This window comes from Triturus cristatus, chromosome 4_1, assembly GCF_964204655.1.
Source record: "Triturus cristatus chromosome 4_1, aTriCri1.1, whole genome shotgun sequence".
In the NCBI taxonomy this organism is placed as follows: Eukaryota; Metazoa; Chordata; class Amphibia; order Caudata; family Salamandridae; genus Triturus; species Triturus cristatus.
This window is the reverse complement of record NC_140585.1, coordinates 889,348,811-889,371,612: the sequence shown is the minus strand read 5'-3', so window position 1 is coordinate 889,371,612 and position 22,802 is coordinate 889,348,811.

The window sequence follows — 22,802 nt, the reverse complement described above, 5'->3', positions numbered from 1 at the left end:
CAGCTGGGGCAAGGTCGTGTAATCACCCCTTGCTTAGGTGTAGTATTCCTATACCTAACTTACATATAGACACATGTGTACCTATCAGTCACTCCTATGGCAGGCCTTGACAATCCTGGAGGCAGAGTGCTTGGTAACATGTGAGATGGTGCTCTAGCATGAGCTGAGCCTGTCTGCAGCTTTCGGAACCATGTCCTTATAGCTGTTCTATGATATAGCCTACCATATACTCTTAAAGTACCTTATAATCTTAGACGGTTATGGTAACTATGGTTTGGCTTTATCAAAACATGTCGTGTAAGGTGTCTAACACTCGGGAATAATACCCCCATGCCATTTCTGGACATGAGAATATTATTCCCCCCTTCTAGAGGGAAAGACATGTTAAAATCATACTTCAACTGTTAGCCTCTGACCAAAGCCTCAGCATCACAAAATGGATGCTGCTGCCACGACACAAGTCTGACCTCCTGCAGCTGGGAGTGATCCCAGCCAGGGAGGCCTGGACAATAGGTTTCCTGCTTGGGGAGGTGCTAGCACCTCCCCAGACAGCCTTTAGTGTATTGGGGCAGGGTGGGCTGAAAGGAATGAGACATGCCTGGGGCACACAAGGTGTTCCTTGCATAGTCCAGTTCAAACCGGCGCTGGGGCACTCCAGCCCCAGCTCTGGCGCGAAACTGGACAAAGGGAAGTGGGTGTAATCACCCCCTCCCAGGTCCCACCCATAAGGCGTGACCTAGCAGGTATCCCAGCCCCCCAGATTAGTATAAGAGTGGGAGTTGGGCCTCAAGACTTTAGATTATCCTGAACCTGCAAAACTGAACAGAAACTCTGGACCTTCGACCTTCGACGAAAGAAGAAGACTGAAGAATCTCCCTTGTAGCCAAGGAGTGGCTACCCTGTGCAAACAGGCACCATCAAGAGACTACCCTTTGCTTTGCGAAACGTTCGACGAGGAACCGACTGCAGAGCCCGACCAGAGCCTTGATTTCCAGACTTCTCCGACCCTCATCCACATCTGCAGCAGAGCTGAGATCCGTGGAGGCGACGAGCGACGTGGGACCGGCTACCTGGGAAAAGTGGCTAGTAACTTACAGCGCAGCTTCTGAGGTACCCTCGAAGTTGTGCACCGGGGATTGAGAAGCCCCAACCCCAAGCACCATCTGCACCGAAGACCAGCCCCCCACACTCCACGAGTCCTGCGTGGGGCCCTTCAGCATTTTCCTGCTTGCCGCGTCTGTCCGGTTGCTTGCCCGCTGGCTAGTGGCCTTGGTGACGACGCTCCCTGAAATCTTCTGCGCTGGTTTGGCTCCTCCAGACTGGCTCCCGCTTCTCTGCAAAGAAGAAGCACCCCAGACCTTCCTGGTCTGCACCAGAAGCAAGTCCCTTGTTCTCCGTGGGTTCCGCTTGCCAAGGCTTGGTGAGTCCTAGTCCAACTTCGACGCTGCCGACAGCAAGAGCCTTCGTGGGACAGCTCGCCTCCTGGTCCTGGTCGTCCTCGACGCTTCCTGGTCCTCCTGGCTGCAGCGACAAGCTTCACCTTCACCTGCAACTCTTCACGACATCGCCTGGTTCCTTCCTGGTTCCACGTGGTCACTGGCTAGTGACCTTGACTCTGTCCCCTCTGCTTGCAGGTTTCTTCTCTTCTTGATCCCAGCCTTGGGATCCACCGGACACTCTCCCCTGACTGCCTGTCAGCATCTTTCTTCAGGCATCCATAGGAGTCGACGACGAAAACGACGCATCTCCACCCCTATGCACCCGCAGCCTGTGGGCTAGGTAACTTGGGTACTCCGGTGCTCATCAGGATAGTGACTATCCTAGTGTCTAGTTTTCAAGTCTCAACTTCCTAGCTACTCCGGAAGTGTCCTAAATCTATCTATTTCTAAACTGTAACATTGCTATTGACTTTTACGCATTACACGTGAGTGTTTCCACTCTGCACACGAATCCCGTGGGCCTCCCACTTCCTAACTAACGCTAGTGTAGTGTAGCCCCAGCGATTCCCTAGGCCTAGGCCTATTCTATTTCCGTGACAGTGGTTCTTATACCACTTATTTAGTATATGGTTTGCGTGGCCCCTAGGGCCTAACTGTATTACTTACCTGTGTGACTTACTGTATGCATTAATAAGACTGTGTTGTACTTACCTCTAAACTCATAAAGAGTGCTGAGGGTTTGCTTAGAATAAATACACTTTATTTTATATATATATCTGTTGTGGTGTCCTTTCATTTGGTATTCAAGGGATTATATATGGTATCACAGCTGGCTTCACATGCCATTCAGAGTTTAGCCTAAGACTGCTCTTGTCCATGCTACCACTAGGATAGCTGGTCTATAAGGTTGACTTTACAACCAATCACCATAAGGGTATTTGGACTGATATAAGGTGTACACTATAACTAGTGACATCATACATCAGGCCAACTTCTCACACAGTGCTCAAAGCACCCGACTACGCCCAGGAGTTTGTGGTCCAGACGGACGCCTCGGAACACGGCATCGGGGCAGTCCTCTCACAGTACGACGACAAAGGCATAGATCGGCCCATAGCCTTCATCAGCCGAAGGTTGCTGCCCCGGGAACAGCGGTGGAGCACAATTGAAAGAGAGACCTTCGCAGTGGTCTGGGCCCTCAAAAAGCTACGGCCCTACCTGTTTGGAACACACTTCCGAGTGCAAACAGATCATCGACCCCTGCGGTGGTTGATGCAGATGCGAGGGGAAAACCCCAAGCTGCTACGCTGGTCCATCTCCCTCCAAGGGATGGATTTCACTGTGGAACATCGCCCCGGGACGGACCACGCCAACGCGGACGGCCTGTCCCGATTCTTCCGCTTCAGCGAGGAGAACCCCCAAGTGGATGGGTAGTTCTCCCCGCCTTTCAGCTGGGGGGGGCACGTGTGAGACCGGCCTCGTGGCGTGGGCCCTCCCGACCAGCAAGTTACCCTACAACCACGCCGCACCTCGTGGACACGGCCTTCCGGCTCCCGTGGGCCAACATCCCGAGGGCCGACCAGATCCCCAACACACATGCCCGGCCGAGGGAGAGAGGAACCCCCCAAGCCAGACCGAGAGGCGCCGACCCGGTCACACCTCTGGTCTCTTCCCGAGGGAGGTTTCGATCGACCACCAGGCCCCCGGTGAGCGGGCGCCTCGCCTGCTGGGCGTCTGGAGTCCCTCCCAGACCCACCTGAACAGATCAAGGGGCCGAGCGACAGGAAACCCCATCACACCGCCCCCCAGGCACCAGACCCCTCTCCGCGAGGACTCCGGACTTCAATAACAAGGGGTGCTGACGGGACGGGGGCAGAGAAGACCTGGACTGACGAGAGCCTGCTGACTTGGTCGCGGCTCGATCGCTCCCCGAACAGAAGAACGCTACCCGAACTCTCAACCACCTGAGCCCTGCGGACGCTGTTGCGGCTCCCCGAACTCTGAACCATCTGAGCCCTGCTGACGCTGTCGCGGCTCCCCGAACTCTGAACCATCTGAGCCCTGCTGACGCTGTGCGGCTCCCCGAACTCTGAACCATCTGAGCCCTGCTGACGCCGTCGCGGCTCCCCGAACTCTGAACCATCTGAGCCCTGCTGACGCCGTCGCGGCTCCCCGAACTCTGAACCATCTGAGCCCTGATGACGCCGTCGCGGCTCCCCGAACTACGAACCTCCGGTGCCTGCTGAGTGACTCGCGGCCCGCTCCTCCAAGAGAATCGGCAGAGATTGCAGAGAGAAGCAACATTCCCTCAGCTCGAGGATTGAGAGCTGTGCGCCGGATACCTCGCAGAGACACTGATTCAAAGACTGTCCCGCTACCCCTTTTCCCCTCTTCACGAGATCGCTGCCGCTTGTGGCATTAATTCTGCACCTGCCTGCCGGATCATAAAGATCCCTGACAACCACCGATAAAAGCATATTATCTTACCACGAATTACTGTGTGGTGTCCCTCTATCCGAAGAAGAGTGTAAGTGCAGCGTGTGCGATCCTAGGTACGAGACCCTTCCAGGAAGGGCCTCCCTGCTCTTGCTCGGCCTATCTCTGGGTAAGGTGGGCCTCCGGGTGGTCGGGAACGCATTCCGCAGCCTCCCCGGGGAACGCCTTCCAACAGAAACTCTGCACACTGCTCTGGAAACATTTACACAAGACACTTTTGGCCACTCAACTCCAGAAAGTATATAAAGCTGAGAAACTCCCATGCGTGCCCAGCTCTCGCAGGCAACACCAACCATCTGTGTCTGATAGACTATGTAGTCAAAGGCAATATGCTTCTACTAACTTGTAGAGTATCATCCACCCCAATGTATGGATGTGTCTGACAGTAGTCTAGGCTGCTAATATAGGTGCTTAGGGGGACGGATATATTAGTTTAAATACTGGCTTATGGTTTATAATACTAATTCTCAAGCATCAGATATCATACAGAAGAAGGAGAAACATATGAATGAATAAATGTAGCAGCATTTATAGAGCGCATAACTACCCGTAGGCATCCCAGCGCTGGAGAATAACTGAAGCTTCAGAGAATCACTTAGGGGAGAGACATGTTTTCAGCAGTTTGCGGAAGACAAGATGATTGGGTTCCCTTCGTAACTGAAGAGGAAGGGAGTTCCAAAGTTTGGCAGCATTATATGAGAATAGCCGACCACCACTTCTAGCTCTCTTAATTCTGGGGACGACTGCCAGGTGTTGCTCATCTGAGCGTAGTCGCCTGTTAGATCGATAGGGCTTGACCATAGAGGAGATAATCTCTGGTCCTTTCCCTCCTATTGGGTTGTGGGTAATGCATAAGACCTTCAAATGGACTCTCTCGGGCGGGGAGCCAATGGAGAGCTTTGATGGCAGGGTTTGCACTGCCGGTTCTGAGTCCCCATGAGGATCCTTGCGGCGCAGTTCTGTACTGTTTGCAGTTTTGCGAGAACCGAGTTCGGGGCTCCAAGGTATAAGGTGTTGCCGTAGTCCAGGCGTGAAAGAATAAGCGCCTGGAGCATGAGCTTTCTTGCCTGAAAGGGGAGCAGGGGGAGCAGTTTACGAAGCATCCTTATGATGCCAAAGCAAGAGGCTACCACCTTTCTGGCCTGGACTTTAACCCCTTCCATGCTCATGACGGAACGGTTCCGTCATGAGCATCGGTTGAGCTGTGCTCATGATGGAACCGTTCCGTCATGGCCCCGCCCGCGCTCGAACCCTTCAGCACCGCGGAGGAATCCGCGCAGCGCTGAAGGGGTTAAAGCTGAGGTCGGAGTCCAGCCAAAAGCCCAGTTTTTTTTATCTCTGACTTTGGGACAGGTGCCGGGCCCATCGAGGCTGGCCACATAGTATCTGCCTTAAAAAGTATCTGTCAAAAAATATATGTTGCTGTATATTGAAATGGGGAGGTGTGAACTTGTGCATAACCCAATAAGAGCACAAATCTCTATAAATCTATTGAATATGAATGATTGAAAATGTATTATAATTGGACAGTGCGGGGTCTGAAATGTTATAGAGTGCATGGAGAAATGGGCAAAGTCACCACATATGTGTAACATTTTAGAATTCTATATCAAACCTTTCTAAACTCAATACAATATATTTGAAACAAAAGTTTGTATGGAAAAGGGTGAAACCATTGATTATGAAAAATGTAAACACAGGGAGTAATTGGTTACGGCATAGTGTGCCAAATACAGAATGGTACCATTGAACTGATTTCTGGCATTTTACAGAAATTCCACTCAAATTTGTTTTACCAGTATTGAAAGTACATCCATGCAAATCACATCCCTGGTGTTGTTTTTAGGCCTCGGCCAGCGTAGGCTGCGCAGGCATGCGCAGTCTTGCTGGTGAGATTTAATGAGTTTGGTTAGATTTCACTAGCGGGGTTTAAGCCCCGCCCTTCTTTTCCATTGGCTGGCGTCACCGTTTATGCTAAACGGTGGCCAGCCATTGGAAAAGAGCTTACAGTGACATACACTTTTCTCTTTTAGAGCCGTCCCAGTTGGACTGGCTCGCTTGGTTTACGTTTGTGGTAAAAGCTTTTCTTATCTTTATGGGACCATGTGTTTCAAACATATGGCCTCATAAAGACAAGAAAGCTTTCGCGAAGGACGAAAGTGAAAGCCGACCGTGCCTTAGCAGCTCAGCCAGGTGTGGCGAGACTCCACCCCCTCTGCCATCGCCATTCCCGCACACGCGGAACAATAGAGCCGCATCCAGGGAGCGCGCGTCGCATGCAAGACAGGATGCGACCTCCCTTACTAACATGACCAGGTACCGTGATGGCTTGTTATTATTACCTGTTACAGTGAGCAATGTACGGGAGCATTAATCCTTTTTCCCGGCGTGCACTATGACTCCCAGCTTCATACAAGCTCAGATTTCTTCTTTTGTAACTGCGCATGCGTGAAGTGACGAGCTTCACGAAAACAAGGGACGATGTGAAACGAGTATAGTGAACTGCGCAGTAGCCGGGACACCGGAAAAGGTCGGGTTATGTAGCATTGCGCTTCCGGTGTGGTCCAGGTTAGAGCTTGTTCTTTAACTTATTTTCCGGCGCTGTCATACAAGGTGGTATGCTGGAGAATGGGAGAAATCAGGACAAATCCAGTGCAGCCAAGAGGGGTGGCCCGGCCTCTTTCGGTCGCAGACGGCCCCGTGCAGAGAAGTATGCTCCCTCGGGCACGGTCTGCGTAGCGTTGGCGCCGGCTGCCGCTAGTGCCCCTGGGAGGTGTCTGTGTTGTGTAATGTGTGAACAACATAAAGGCACATAGATACAAAGATGAGCATCCCTTTGCTATGCTTCGAACACCCCCTCCTCTCCCCGTTGCTTTCCGTTCCCCACTCCATGTTTATTTTTCCACACTTGCTTTATTAAAAAACACTTTCACGCGTTTTTCCTTTTCAGGGGGCACTCTGAGAAGCATTATTTATTGTTGTACATTATTAAATACTTTAAGGGTTTACAGTGCCGCTTCCTGTGGCAACCCTTCATCCATGGTTTAGTCACACATTCCTTAAAATAGCGCCATTCTTTTGAATGCGGGTAATCCTATTAATACTATTCATTTACTTTCGAGGAGTCATGTGTACTGCACCATTCGGGCAAAGAGCTTTGGGCGAGCAGTACTTCAGTGGCACCATTCACTGCATTCAGGCTCACTGAGTTTTAATGCCGTTCATTCAAGGGCATATCTAACAGCATGTATCGCTGTGTACATACCAGTCGAGCTATAAATGCAGTCATGATTTTCCTTGTACATCAGACTAGTGCCTTCGTTCATGGCAGTATCTCATAAGAGATGAGGTTGCAGCTCTATTCACTCAATTTTAGACGCAAGAGCCTTTGCATAGTACCTTCCATTCACTGTTGTATATCATGTCCTGAACATGCTATGCTGGATTTTGTGGACAGAGCACTCCCTTAAGCTGGGCGTGTGTGGTACCTTTGCCAAGCAGCAGTGCATGCTCTGCCTCGCACACCTTGCTTCCGTTTCATTATTCCGTGAAGGTCTCTGTAAGTGGGATGAGACGTAAACATCAGGCGTACTCTTTTCAGTAAACATACCATTCAGCTCCTGCTCTATTTAGCAGGATCAAGAATTGGCTTTCACAATTGCCAGAGTTAGTCTTATGTTACCTGTTAGAAGAATGCAGTATAACATGTCTGTCAAGCTAATAAGCAATACAAGCGGCCTGCCTCTCTAAAGATATTATCTTTGTGGTCCAGGGGGAGCAGGAAAGGAACAATTTGAGCAATGTATGTATTCGCATCTTATTTTATATATTTAAACGTCTTTCTCCCCGACTACTATTATGTAAAAGTCATAGCTAACAATTCCTGCAGTTGCACTTATAATATGAAGGTCTTTATCATGACTGTTGCAACTGTGATGAAAATTCATAGACCTCTCTGTATAGAAACACTACAATCACTGGTGTTAATGGGGAGGAATCCAGGTCAAAAGGGGAGGAGGGCAACTCAATGCATTTGCACTTTTTAACAATAGTGCCTTGCCTTTAAATATGCACACACATTAATGATAGGGCTACTCCATGCACACCACGCTTTTGCCACAGGACTTCAATGGAGGTAGTCTTTGCTTTACTAAGTGGGTTTCCATTAACATTTAAACTTTTATACACTATTATACCTTTCTCATCGGGTATGATTACTCCAGAAGCACTCCAATATGTGACACACCTTGACTGTGTGGCTTTGAGAATCACCCATTGTTGCAAGATTTTTAGATTTTGCAAATTGTCCTTCTCTAGATTAGTACCACATAATTATCAAAGTCTTTTCTCCAGGCATTTTATTTCTGCAAATGTTATGTTTACACTCGTCCCTGGAAACCACAGATTACTTATACAAAAATCAGTTACCAGAATGAAAAGCTTATTTTTTTATATATTCTTTAGTCATGCTGCACAGCATTGAGAATGCTAAATGGCTATAAACCATTGGCAAAGTCAATAGTTCCCAAAGGCGAAACCTGTTGGCTTTGCCAATGCTTGTTTAAGACGCCGGTAGGTTTGAAAAGTCTCTTACAAAGATTTCTAACTATATGAAACCCGCCATGTCGGAGTGCAGGAGATCCTGTGTGATGTGACCATAGCTTGGCTGCTGAGATCATGGTGTCTCCTCACACTCGACGGTTTGTGAGGGTTGTGGACCAGCATTGTGAGTATCTGCTCTCAAGGCATGAATGGATCCGACAGATGCTAAAAACATGCACCCAAGTTTGAAATCGTTTACAAAATGTGTAGTTTTTGACCCCTTCCAAGGGTTTTACAGGAAACTCAACAAGCATTTACAATGCATTGGTCTCGGCATTGGTAAAGTTAGAGCTATTGGCATTGCTCATGACAATGCCCGCCCCTTCGGTGCTCATGACGGAATGGTTCCGTCATGACCCACGGTTGAGCTGTGCTCATGACGGAACCATTCCGTCATGACCACGCCCGCGCAAGATTCCGTCAGCACAGCGGCGGAATCTGCGCAGCATCGAAGGGGTTTTAAAAAAACAAAAACATAAACAAAAATAATGTCATGAGCAATGCCAATAGCTCTAACTTTACCAATGCCGAGACCATTGCATTGTAAATGCTTGTTGTCTTCATTTCCAGGGCTCATTAAAGTCCTGAGACCCTCCAAGCGCAGCAGCAGTTATTAATTAGGGGGGAGCGGCCATGTGTCCAGCAGGGGCTACGCAAAGCCTGAGACAGACTCACAGCCCAAGGGGACGGAGTGACTGGAAGCAGCGGCCGGGGGTGCAGGCAGGGGCGGTGTGAGGGACGGGACACGGGAGTGCTGCCTGTCTGTCCGAGGGGTACAAGGGCGGTGGTGAGAGGTTATAAATGGTGGACGTCCCTGTGCAAGTGATGGAGGTGTTGCCAGAATTAAGCACTGACTCTGACAAACAGTCCCACAGCTCGGAGTCTGACACACAGTCCCACAGCTCGGAGCCTCACACACAGTTCCGCAGCTCGGAGTCTGAAACACAGTTCCACAGCTCGGAGTCTGACACACACTTCTACAGCTCAGAGTCTGACACACTGTCCCACAGCTCGGAGTCTGACACACAGTCCCACAGCTCGGAGTCTCACACACAGTTCCGCAGCTCGGAGTCTGACAGACTGTCCCACAGCTTCGGAGTCTGACACAGTCCTTCAGCTCGGAGTCTCACACACAGTTCCGCAGCTCGGAGTCTGACAGACTGTCCCACAGCTTCGGAGTCTGACACAGTCCTTCAGCTCGGAGTCTCACACACTGTTCCGCAGCTCGGAGTCTGAAACACAGTTCCACAGCTGTGAATCTGAAAACCAGCTCCACAGCTCGGAGTCTGATAAACAGGTCCACAGCTCAGCGCAACAGATAGATTTACAAACATTGGCAAAGCCTGATAGGTTCAACCCTTGCAGTCAAGCACTGGCAAAAGCAACAAAAGTGCCAACTGCAGAGCAAAACAATCAAGGAAGGATTGCCCTGGGTATTCAATGCATGGATGACATAAAATAAATATCTGATTACAGACTATAATTTTTAGCTGTAAAATAGGTCATCATGCAGAGGATAAATCAAAACAGCCAATTAAAAGCCAGGGAGTACTAAATACTCCCGTAGGCCAATAAAAACAGTGATTAACAATGTTCCTAACCAATGGCTGGACAGGATTGAGCCAACTAAGCCAATGACTGATGGAAGCTGGACCAAAGCCCCTTAGATTATGTACAGAACAGAATGCACGTGCCATGAATAGTGCAAGTGCCATTACACATCAAACTCAAAAAAGGAAAACCGTTACCACTACTCTACGTCACTGCATCCTACACTACTCTGCTCCACAGCACTCTATGCTACTCTACTCTTCTCCGCACCACTTTCCTCACCATGCCGGCTTTCACTTTCCATCCACTTCATTTTATCTCCTGTGCCTTCCCCAACAACACTTAATGCCATCGTAAAATAGCTGCAGGCTTGTCCAGCTCTCATCGCTGCACCCTGCTTTGTATTCTTTAAATATAGTGGCCGGTCTTGCTTTTGTTCTGTGCGTTGTGGCTCGCTTTGAAACATACTTTATCTTTCAGCAGTGCGTTCATGAAACAGGCACCACGCTTTATTTTAATTATTACAACGTGGCATGCCAAGGAGTATCTTTAAACAAAGTGGCCGTGCTTTTCTTTTGTTGTGCACGGCGCACTTAAGTTCATACTTTCACTTTCAGCGTGAAGCTCATAAACGTGCGCCATGCTTTAGTTGGTTTCGCCTGGTTTAGAACATTCCTTTTGGATCACTGCTTTTGCCCTTAGCAGTTAAAGAAATGATGATGCTAATTTGAAGTACTGCTTACAAAAAGTGCTTGAAGAATGTGCGCTACACAAATGTAAAGTGCACCATTTTGAGGGTGGGGGTCGGGGCGGCGTTGCTTGTGTTTTTTCAAAATCTCATACATTTTCAGCCTAGAAGCCTGTTAGCAATGGGCGACGGGTCCCGGGCTGACACACAGCCGCATTATATACCCCCTCATTCTGACCTGTATTTAGAAAGCCTGGGGTGCAAAAGGCAGGCACCTTTAATTTCATGGCCAGTACAATATTCCTCTGTCCTGACCCCGGACCGAGGGGGCAGCTGTGGGGGTATTACTGGAATGAAGAGCCGGTTGCAGACTTTCGCAAATTCTCCTCTGTGGCTTTTACCCGTGGGCCGGCTGGAGCGCTGATCGGAGGTTGAGAAGTTTCATGCAGCGAAAGGGGAAGTGCCCCGAAACGGAGAGGACAGGGTGAGGAGAGGTGAGGAGACCAGAGCAGCAGCCGGACGCAGGGGGAGCGGACGAGCACACCCCTTTAATTTCATGGCCAGTACAATATTCCTCTGTCCTGACCCCGGACCGAGGGGGCAGCTGTGGAGGTATTACTGGAATGAAGAGCCGGTTGCAGACTTTCGCAAATTCTCCTCTGTGGCTTTTACCCGTGGGCCGGCTGGAGCACTGATCGGAGGTTGAGAAGTTTCATGCAGCGAAAGGGGAAGTGCCCCGAAACGGAGAGGACAGGGTGAGGAGAGGTGAGGAGACCAGAGCAGCAGCCGGACGCAGGGGGAGCGGACGAGCACACGACCGCCTTTCTCCGAGGCAGAGCAGAAATGCCTCGGAGAAACGCAGCGTCCTTTTCGGATTCGGGGGCGTGTTTGTCTTTTCTCTCCTCCAGCCATTGGCTGGAGGAGAGAATGAGACTTCTTGCAAAAAACACGCCCCCCCATCCGAAAAGGACGGGGCCTGATCGGAATGACTGACCTCTTCTCCAATGGCTGGCCAGCATTCAATAGGCCAGCCAATGGACAACAGGGGAGAAGAGGGGCGGGTTCAAGCCCCTCTTCTCCAAGTCATTAAATCTCCGACTTCCGGTTCTGCCTTTCGGCAGACCGGACGTCCTCGACCTAAAAACGGGGTCCTCTCAAAGGTATGCATTTAAGGTATTTACAAACACACCGATAAAAGTCCTCATTAATTGGAGGCAGATCATTTTTTAATTCCACGGGCACCCCTTTTCACTCTACTAGTTTTGTACCTCAATATTATAGGCACTATGAGCTAATATTTGAAGATTTGAACACTTACATTTTGATAGATGCCTCTTTAGACCTCTTAAATACATCTGCATAGGCTCGAGATCCCAGGCTGACAACGAGACTTCAGAAAGGTCTTATAGAGAGACCAGATGTGGCTGCTTGGAGTGGCAGAGAAAATACAGAAACCAGAAAATGTTCAAAATAAACAAAAGACCCTGAAAAAAGGGCAATCTTTTACCCATCTGAAGAAGACTGCAAGCACCAATCGCCTGGAAGAACATACCTGCAGGCCTGCTGGCTAGACAGTTAAGTGGTCTGCAATGGCCATTTCCTGCTCTTTTATTGGATGGAAAGAATCTGGCGCAGTGCTCCACCTGTAAAACAGAATAAGAGCAGGTGCACAAACTTTTTCTTAGGAGGTTGCCATCCAGTTTCACCACTGGTGCCCCGGCTTCCAGACTGAGAGCACGCACTTCCACCACTGGCTCAACACTATCTGCTGCATGGGCAATTTCCAAAGTGGTATTGAAATGAGCAGCCTGCCTTCCCCAAGAAAAAAAAGCATTGACAAAGCAAATAGGTCTCGCCTATGCAAAATCTATTGGCTTTGTCAACGTCTTTTTAGATGTTGCAACATGGCTTAAAGTGAAGAAAAAAAGTGATACGACGCTGCCAGCGTTGACAGCGTCATAGTGCTTTTTTATAGTTGTTACACAGCAGCTGACGCTGCTCCGCAATTTGTTATAAAAGAAATAAGTAGGAGGGGGGAGCACCTAATGGGGGCAGGGGAAGTGAGAAGGTGGGATGAAGAAAAATACTACCTGAATCACAGCACAAGCAGCGACTGGCACTAATTAAATTGAATCAACCTGTGCTTGGTCTGTTCTCCACAGAAAGGAACAGAAATGATGCTTGGCCTGACAATAGTCTTGCAAGCTTGAGCACATGCAGAGCATGCGCTGTCGCAGGCTTGACCTAAAAAAGGAAGCATATGAGAGCAACAATAAAGCCAATTATTCGTAAGTGACAGGGGGGATAGGCCTTCTCTACAATAATTTTTTAACTATCTGGAAGGCGAGACCTAAAAAAGAAAGGTTCACATTCTTGAAAGTGGTCAGAACCATCAGATGAGCTGATCACACAGCGTCTCCTTCATAGGGTTGCCACCTGGCCAGTTTCATACTGGCATGACCGTTTTTTTTAAATTTCACAGTCGGTAGAAATATCTGTGGCGGCTGCTCCCGGGAAGCAACAGTGGGGAGGGGGGGAGGGGAGGGGAAGGGGTGGTTTACAAAAAAAATATTAACTTACCTGCCGGCCTGCTGGTTGGCCGGCCGCCGCCACCTCTCCTTCGTCTTCTTCTTGGCTTCTGTGCAAGCAGGAAGCACCCGGGGTCCCAAGCTCCCCATAGCCAATCACAAAGCTGCAATGCAGCTTTGTGATTGGACTGAGAGCCGTGGTTTGGTGATCATCCAGGGAATGGGGGCCTGGGCATGTTCTCCACCCAGGCTGTAATACATCCTGGGTAGAGAACATGCAAAGTGCACATGACACACGGACCGGCCAAACAGTCATTGCACACCTTACAGAGTTCCCACCACTTCTTCCCCCTGCTGTGAGAGGAGAGCAGCCCCGCCCGCCCATCAAGTTATTATCAGTTTATTTATCCTTATTTGCACTGCTAAGGCAGTGTGGCAACGCTCCTCTGCCTTAGCGGAGGAGCCGTCACTGATTAAGAAAATCACCAACAGCCAGTATTTTTTCCTCTTTCAAGTCATAATTAAAAAAGCAAAGATCAGAAGAAACCACTCTGAAATGTGTTCTTGAACTGCCTTAATGATCCATGACTCACAAGTAAGCAAAGACAGCAAAAGCCTGCCCATGGAGCAATGGAGGCACTTTCCAGCAAGCTGGGAACTAAAGAGTCAGGGCAGAGTCAGTTGCGTCACATCAAACCTCGTCCACACTTGACGTAGGGTGTCCTCCCCAGTTTGACAGACCAGAAAGGTTGGTGCAGAGTCACTCATGTGACAAGCTGTGACGGAGTGACGGAGGACGTACGGAGAACCAGCGCGAGAGAACTGCAAGGAGGACGCTTCGCTCGCTTCGCTCCGCTGCGGTCACGGAGGGTCCAACAGAGGCCTACCCTGAGAATAGCTCGAGGAACCTACGCCTGAATTGAAGTTAGGAAGACCTTCTCCGGGCACCACCACCCCGTAACGCCTACCTTTTTGCCGAGTGGGACCCCTTGTGTTGAATCCCTTTGCTGCTTGCTTGCAGCTTTTGACTCAGGACCTCACCCATCAGCCTTGGAGTCCCGATGAACTGTGGATGAACTGCGGACCTTGAGAAGCAAGTGAGCGAGGAGCAGGGCTGCGAGCGCCAGGTGAGGGACAGCGACTCCATCTCCCAGGAGTCCCTGCGCTGACATCACCTGCACCTGGGTGCTATCCCTGTTTGCCCCGCCCCCCCGAACACCTCCCTCCTATATCAGCATTAGTACTCACATGTTGAGCACACGGGAGTAGCTCGGGACAAGTTTGTGGCCGTCCATGATCGGATGAGGTTGGGTTGAACTACAATTATTGGTTTCCAGTCCTATTCTATTTTGGATCCCATCGTAGAGGGTATCCATCCCATAATACAGATTGTGGTTCATTTTAGGTACTGTTCTAGGTATTGTTTGCCTCAATATACTTTAATATGACTTTAAGGTCTGGTAAAGATCGTACAGTTCAACTGCAAACCTCTAAGGGAATAGTTTCTGGACCACTTGATGCCTTCATAACCCGAGCAACTGGGATATTAGAAAAAGAAATAGCAATGGCCGAGAAAAGGTTTTCCCTGGATTTAGTCAGTGGTAAGCGTTCCTCTTTGGGTGCCCTTGCTACAATCTCTAGTCCTGTGGCTCAAGACCTGTCTAATAGCTCATACTCAGTAACGACAGAGGCACTAACACATGGTGAAGGAGAAGGGGTGGGCTCTCTACATTCTGTGGACAATATTGATTTGAGCTCGGATGATACTCAGAATAGTGGGGGCAAAGAAAGGGGCTCAGATAGTGTGAACATAGTTAATAATTCTGAGTCGAATCCACCGGTAGAGGTTGATCCTTTGAGACAAATAGCCCGTAAAAGGAAAAAGGTTCAGAGCCATCAGGGGGGGAGAGATCAGAAGCTGCCTAAGTTAAATGTTTCTAACAGCACTTGTGCCGTTGGTTCGCTGATGCCCACTGCTCCGCAACTTCCTCCGGTACCTCCCAATGTACTATGCCCCTCTCTAGTTCCCCTTGGTTCATCAGATTCATGCCCTACCTGTCTTAATAGCGATGAAATCCTGTTGGTAAAAATGGAGGCTATGATTAAAACTCTCCTGCTTCCCGTTCTGGAGCGAACCAGGTTGATGACCGTTAAAATTGATGCTTTGGAGTCTGTAGTGAACACGAATATGCGCCTGCTTCAGAAGTTATCCGTCCCCTCCACAGTAGCCACAGTGGCGGGGACTTCTACTTCTCAGGCAAGTAAAATTAAGTGTATAAACAATAATAGCTCTGGTAAAGCAACAGGGGTTGTAGCAAACAAATACACAGCACTGGGGGGTTCTGGGGATAATGCTAGCACTGCTGATGTAGGTACCTTGGTGCAGGAACCCAGAAAGGCCACCTCCAAGTTAATTGCGCAACGAACACAAGCAGGCTGGTCGGACAACAGTGCAAACGTCGCCCCTAGTACCTCATCCCAGCTTTCTTTAGGAAAGCCAGCCATTATTCGCAATTCCACTACCCACACTGGGGGGAACTCTACTAAGAATGTTCACCTTCGTACAGATTTACCCCCCGAAGCAAATCAATATACCATTGTGTTAACTGGGGTTGCACCTGTAAAGGAGGGTATTAAAGAGACTGACAGGGACCTACGCAATAAAGTAGTATTCTGGCTTAACAAAAATCGCCCCCTCCCGCCATCAACTTTAACTGAAATTCTATTCGTGAGGAGAGTAGATTGGGTGGGTTTTGGGACCAAAGATTTAGAGGGTGATTGTATTTTGGTATCGTTCAAGGACCCTTGGGTGGTAGAGTCTATCCGAAGGGAAGTAAGGTTTGCAAGACTGGGGGATGTACAAACCCTGGGGCTTGCTTACTTTTATCCCGAAAGACACTTTAAAATCCCACCAGGCCCCCCACCCATGAGATTACTAGATAGGAGGCGCCCAACTGTCAGAACACCTTACCTCCCCCAACACCCTTTACTTTTCAATCGCTATGGCCCCCTTTCCGATCTAGAGGCCATCGATTGACTACATACACCAATTAGGGTGAATAGTATTGCTGAGGGTTGTAGGAACGTGGTAACTAGGCCTGAAAGGGTGGAATCCTTCCCTGGGAATGTTGAAGAGGGGGGTTTAATGTTAAACTCTACAGGGGGGACGGGTGAAGCGTCCGCTGAGCATATTATAGAAGCAATCGTGGGGGTGGATAGCGCACGTATGGTTCCCAGTCTGGAGACAAGGGCAGAACTAGTGAGGGAAGTGGAGAACCCAGCTACTACTGTGCCAATGGTCCAATCTTCCAAAAGTAATGTAACAACTCCATATGATACACTAAAGGTAGCTTCCTGGAATGTGGCTGGGATCAAGGGTCGGCTACACTCTGAGGAGTGGTTGGAATTTATAGATACTTTCGACATTATATTACTCCAGGAAACTTGGGCAACGGTTCCAATCTACAGGGTTGGGTTTATTAATTTTTTTAAACCTGCAATTAGAGGTAGCAAAGGGCGTGCTTCAGGGGGGTTACTGATCTGGGTGAAGCAGGCTTTGGGATTCCATCTGTCTGAAATACTTGTAGAACATCAAGACCTTTTGGGTATTAAATTGAGTAAGGTTGTCCCTCGGGACCTGATTATAATTAACATCTATGCACGAGGCCTACCTGGAGGCCGCTGCCCTGGGATTGTTGACGTAGTGGATAGGTTTTTCGATGGGCTGGGAAGCGATAATTTTCTTGTTTTAGCGGGTGATCTGAACTGCACCTTTGAGCCGCTTCAGGCAGCTGGGGACAGTTGGGGGTCTGCAGAGGATGCTGTCTGGAATATTCCGGATTTATCAATTGATAAAATTGCTAAAGGGACTGAGGCTGCTTTGAACTGGATGGCCTTATGTTTGAATAGGGGTTTAAGGGCAGTTAATGGTCGCTCTACATCAGACCAATGCGCCTGTGATACTTATGATAATGGTCTAAGGAAAAGCCGCATAGATTATATTTTGTTAAGGTTGGAATTCTGGCAATACATGATAGACATGGAAGTGGTATTCCGCCCAGAAAGCGACCATAATCCGTTGTCACTTAGACTAAGGCTGCCGGGTAAAAATAGATTGAAGGATCCAGATACTCTTAGGACAGGAGATGTCGCCCTGACCAATGACCGAAGAAGGCTGAAATGGTCTAGGTTAGTGGGGGACGCCACTCTCCTTGAAAGTATTAAAAATTTGGTCACTAATACGGTGAACGAACCCATGCCCATTGAGTCTGAGGGGGCAGGTCTTGATCATGTTATTGAGTCTCACGAATGTTGTTTCGAGCAGCTTAAATCTCTTTTATCCATTCCATGTTCAAAAGGCCCGTTAAAAACACTTGGTTCCCGTCAGAAGTGGTATAATGGGAAATGCAGGGAGGCCTATAGTCAACTAGTTAAAGCGGTCAAGTCTCGGGTTATGAGTGATGTCAAGCTAGCAAGGGTACAGTATAAAAAAACCCAGTGGGATGCTAAAAGAGAGTGGGAAGATAGGCACTGGTCCGACCTTTTGGATGCATCCACATCCAATAACCAGACTAAGTTCTGGGAACTTGTAAAGTGGGGCAGAGACCCAGATTCCCAAATGCCTACAAATCATGTTTCTCCCGAAACCTGGGTGGATTTTTATGCTGCCCAATTTAGGTCTGAGAACTCGGAATCTTTTAAAATGTTAAATAGTGTGTATACATTGTCTGACCAAGGTGGAGCCCTGATCTTCACAGAACATGAAACCGAATTAGCCTTGGGTTTGACTCAGAGGGGGAAAGCACCGGGGATGGACCTAATCCCTGCTGACCTGTTTAAAGCTAACCTTGAACTTTGGGTACCGTATATTACCAGGTTAGCTAATGCAATTGCCAAAGGAGCTAGAATCCCCAAGTCATGGAAGGGGGCTGAGATCCTTCCAATTCACAAAAAAGGAGATCGGTCCAATCCGGGCAATTATCGCCCGATTAGCCTCATTGATTCTCTTCAAAAGGTCACTGCACAGATGGTCTTAGGTAGAGTTCAGGGTTGGATGGTTTCTGAGGGCATCTTGTTTCCCATGCAAGCAGGCTTCAGATCTGGTACCAGCACCATCGACCAGGTGTTTAGATTTTGTCTGATTTACTGGAAGGTGGTGCTGCTGGGCGGGGGAACAATCTTCGCCGCGTTCATCGACCTGAAAGCGGCCTTTGACATGGTGCTGAGGGCTAAACTGTGGCGTGTCTTGAGAGACTTAGGCTTGCCCATGGAACTACTTGACTTAATTGTTAAACTGCATGATGACAACTTTGCAAGGGTTCGGTGGGGAGGTCAAGGACAAGTGACGAACAGCTTTCCGGTAACACGCGGGGTCCGTCAGGGGTGTGTTTTGGCGCCCACACTATTCCTGTTATTTATTGACCAGGTAGTACATTTTTTTAAGGCTTTCCCCACTGACGCTCCTTCCCTGGCTGGGACGAGGTTCCCCATGCTTACCTTCGCTGATGACACCCTGCTCCTCTCTAAGACCAGAAGTGGATTACAGCGGGCTCTGAACCGCTTTGAGGAGTTCTGTGTCATCAACGATCTGAAGGTAAACGTAGGTAAAACTAAGTTTATGGTTCTTACTAAGAAACTCTCGGTGCGGAGTTCGGTAAGCATGGGTGGGGTTAATTTGGAACAAGTTGAGCATATGACCTACCTAGGGATGACACTAGATTTTCGCTTGCGATGGAAGGAGCAGGTGGTCGAACAGCAGCTAAAACTGGCCGGCTTAACTGGTTGTCTTCTTAGGGAGCAAAAGAGATCCATCACCAAACGTGTGCACCCAGCGCTAAAAATTTATGACACAAAGATTAATGCCGCTATTTTATATGGTGCGGATCTCTGGGGGTACATGGATCTTTCTAGCCTGTTTAAAGCACAGTGTAAGTTCTTGCGGAGTTTAGTGGGGCTACCGCAATCCACTCCATCCATACCTCTTTGTTTGGATTTAGGATGTAACCCAATAAATGAGATGGCAAGGTTCAGATTGGTAGCCCTCTGGAGGCGGATTTGGACTTCTCCCGACCTTGTCCTTTTTGCTAATGAACTTGCTGAAGTTAGGTCTATTGAGGGCTCCGGGAGAATTCCATGGCTACGTACGGTAAAAACCATTTTGGTCGAAATGGGAATGGAACAGCTGTGGGTGTCTCCAGAAACCAATGTGTTTCCCACCAAACAAGAATTTAAAGCGCTGTATTGGGCCTCAGTTCGACAAACCTTAGTGATTGCCTCTAGCTCTACCAGTCTAACAGGAAGGTTCCTGATTAATAAGCTGGATCTCTCTCGCGAGAATTACTGGGATATTATTACCAGGCCTCTCAACAAGAAACTTTATCACCAGTTTCGGGTGGGATCCCTGCCTTTGAATTCATTCACAAAAAATTGGGCTTCTGGAGTAACTGAATTTTGTCAATGGTGCCCAGGCCATAAGGAGACTGAGGGTCATCTTTTATTTGCCTGTCCCATGTATCAAGACCCACGTAGAAAATGGATAAAACCTCTGTTCCAACGCCTTACCTGCAGTAGGTCTGCGGAGGCCATTCGGGTATTAAAGACCAATACCTCAGTTGTTTGTGGTGAGCATAGCGAAATTTCTTGGTTGGGTTTGGATTATTAGAGCTAAAAAACAGGCAGAAAAGATTTCTCCTCTGAATTGTATTTAAAACATTATTGTTCTGATCTAACGTTGGACATTGTATAGTGTATTAAGACTGTTTTAATTACTGTTTTTTAAACTCTTAAAATTATTTAGACGGGCTGTCTTTGTATTATTAGGATGTTAATAAGGGTTTTAATGTACTGATCTTATTGTGTGTAAAAATATTCGTAAATTGGACAGTTTATTGTGTATGTAAAGTATGAGTAGATGATAATTGGTCCAAACTGTCTGTGTTGATCTTGCTGTCTTTTATGATTTTACTATCGAAATAAAGACTTTAAAACCTGAAACCTGACAAGCTGTGCCTGTCCCGCAAAGCAGTGTAGAGCTCCAGCCCTCCCCCCAACTCCCAAGATGGCGCTGGAATGCGCTCAGCGCTCCGCACTACCACGTGGTTGTCTGTGAGTGATAGATGCTGCCGACTTCAGAGCAGGCTCCATGGGGAGCACAGATTGTGGGGAGGCTCGGCACCTGAGGGCTGCTCCCATGGAGGAGACCCAGGCAAACTGCTCCCACTGGTCGGCACACACACAGGGAGACGCCACTGCCCTAACTGAACTGCGGAATCTTCGGTACTGTAGAGAGCCACCCGGACTCTCTCTCACAATGTTACAATTCTCACACGCATACACCCCTCGAGGTGGGCTCGACCCGAGGAGATAAATGAACGGCCGGAGACCGCTCGTGGTCTTCAGGCCAAGAGAGTAAAAGTGCAGTGTCATGTCCAGTAATTTGATCGCCGCTGAGGCCTACCATACACGTGGCCCTCCCGCACTACATTGGCGACGAGGCCGGTCACACTCCACGCGTGCCCGACTGTCTGCCCGGCTACCTACAGTGAGCTCGCAGAGCCCACCCGCATCGCTCTGCAGTGCCTGCACGCCTGAAGCCGCTTGGCGATCTGCGGCGAGCTCGCGAAGCCCACCCGCACTGCTCTGACCTGTCTGCCGTCTGGCGCACCCCAGTGACTCTGTGGACCTTCGCGTCATCGGAGGAGCCGCATCGCCTGCGCCCGCCCATGCGAGCGCGTTCAGCTGGCGGCGCTTGCTGTGGCCGCGTCTGCACAGGGTGAGTGCCTGCCACGCGAGGGCTGTCCTGCGGTGTGCCTCGCTGTGGCGCCCCATCCTGCTCCCCATGCGAGAAACACATGCCCAAGGTCTGGTGTCTTCTGCCTCACGCCGCGCTGACGCCGTGTCCCAGCGTCTGAGCCCTTCTGCCAAGCCCCGGCTCCCTCACTGGCCTGATCTGCGAGGAGGCCCCTGACTGTGTTGCCCCGCCAACTGTCTGCTCAGTCATCTGAAAAGGGAAGTAAGGTAGAAAAGAGCAGTTATAAGAGTAAATGAAGACAAGAGGAGTGAGAGGAGCTGAGACAAACCCCCCCCTAGCATCTGAGTAGAGGGGAGAGGGCACACTGGGGTCAGTGGCGAAGCTGTGCAAGACGCACAGAGGCCTGGTGCACACGCCATCCCCGCCGCTATTCAGCGGCAAGGAGAAAAGCACCTCCCGCACGCCATCAAGGCCACAGAACAGTCCAGGGCACGTGGCCACACACTGACGTGCACGCCTGACCACAGATCTCTGGCTCCTAAGCCACATCCTCACCCCAGCACGCAGAAGCACGGTTACGATGAGCAATCCACAGACAGCTGGCGCTGCCGGCCTGCAAGCCGGGGGAAGCGATCCAGATAGGGGAGCCAATGCAACACCCCGAGGGCACAATCACACAGCGGTTGCGCCCCTACCACCTTTCAGTGAGTTCTCAGATCCTGCCACGGGTGCGCCACGATGGAAAGGGTGGGTTGGACGGCTCAACCACTTCTTCAAAGGGACAAGGGAGACCGATGGTACCATGAAGTGGTTGCTTCTCATTTACTACGGAGGTTTGGAAATCGATGACCTCTTCGCAACACTCCCCAACATAGGCAACGACGACGACTACGAGGCAGCGGTCGCTGCGCTCAATGGGCACTTTGACCCCCGACTTTGAGAAGTTCAAGTTCCGAAGGGCGTCGCAAATGGACTCGGAGTCTGTCGATATGTTCTACTCATTGCTGCGCCGGCTGGCCAGCACGTGCACCTTCACGGATCACCGGGAGGAAATACGGGACCAGATCATCCTATGATGCCACTCCAAACTCCTGAAGAAACTGATCCTTCGTCAACCAGGGATCTCGCTGGACGAGATCCTTGTCCTGGCCCGCTCCCACGAGCTGTCGGACGTCCGAGCTGAGGAGATGGAGGCTGCCTTACGCATGCCAGTTGCCGTCTCACACGCAGCCCGACACCCGCCAATCAAGGAAGAGAAGGTCGAGGCAATCCAAAGACACCCCAACACAGCTCGTCAAGCTCCTAGACCACCACCAGGAGGACAGTGTGGATACTGCGGAGAAGACCACTCAGCGACGGCTATCTGTGGGGTACAAGGGAAAACATGCTCCCGCTGCGGTAGGCTCAATCGCTACCCCAAAATGTGCCGGGGCGGACGGTTCAGGCAGACTCCGTCGAAGCCAAGGGGCATGTCACAACGGGTTCGCCAGATCTCTCTCGAAGATTCGCTGTCGGCAACGGAGGCTCAGCAGCCGGAACTATATCCCGTGTTTGAAGATGATGATGATGAGGTATTTGTAATATCACACGTCAGCAAGACAGACCAGCGCCAAAGACCCCCTCCCATGTGCTCCGTCTCGGTGGAAGGCACGGCGGTTCAGGCCCTCATCGACACCGGTGCCTCTGTTAACGTGATGGATTCAGAGCAAAACGACCGCCTGTCACCACGACCCCCGCTTACACCATCG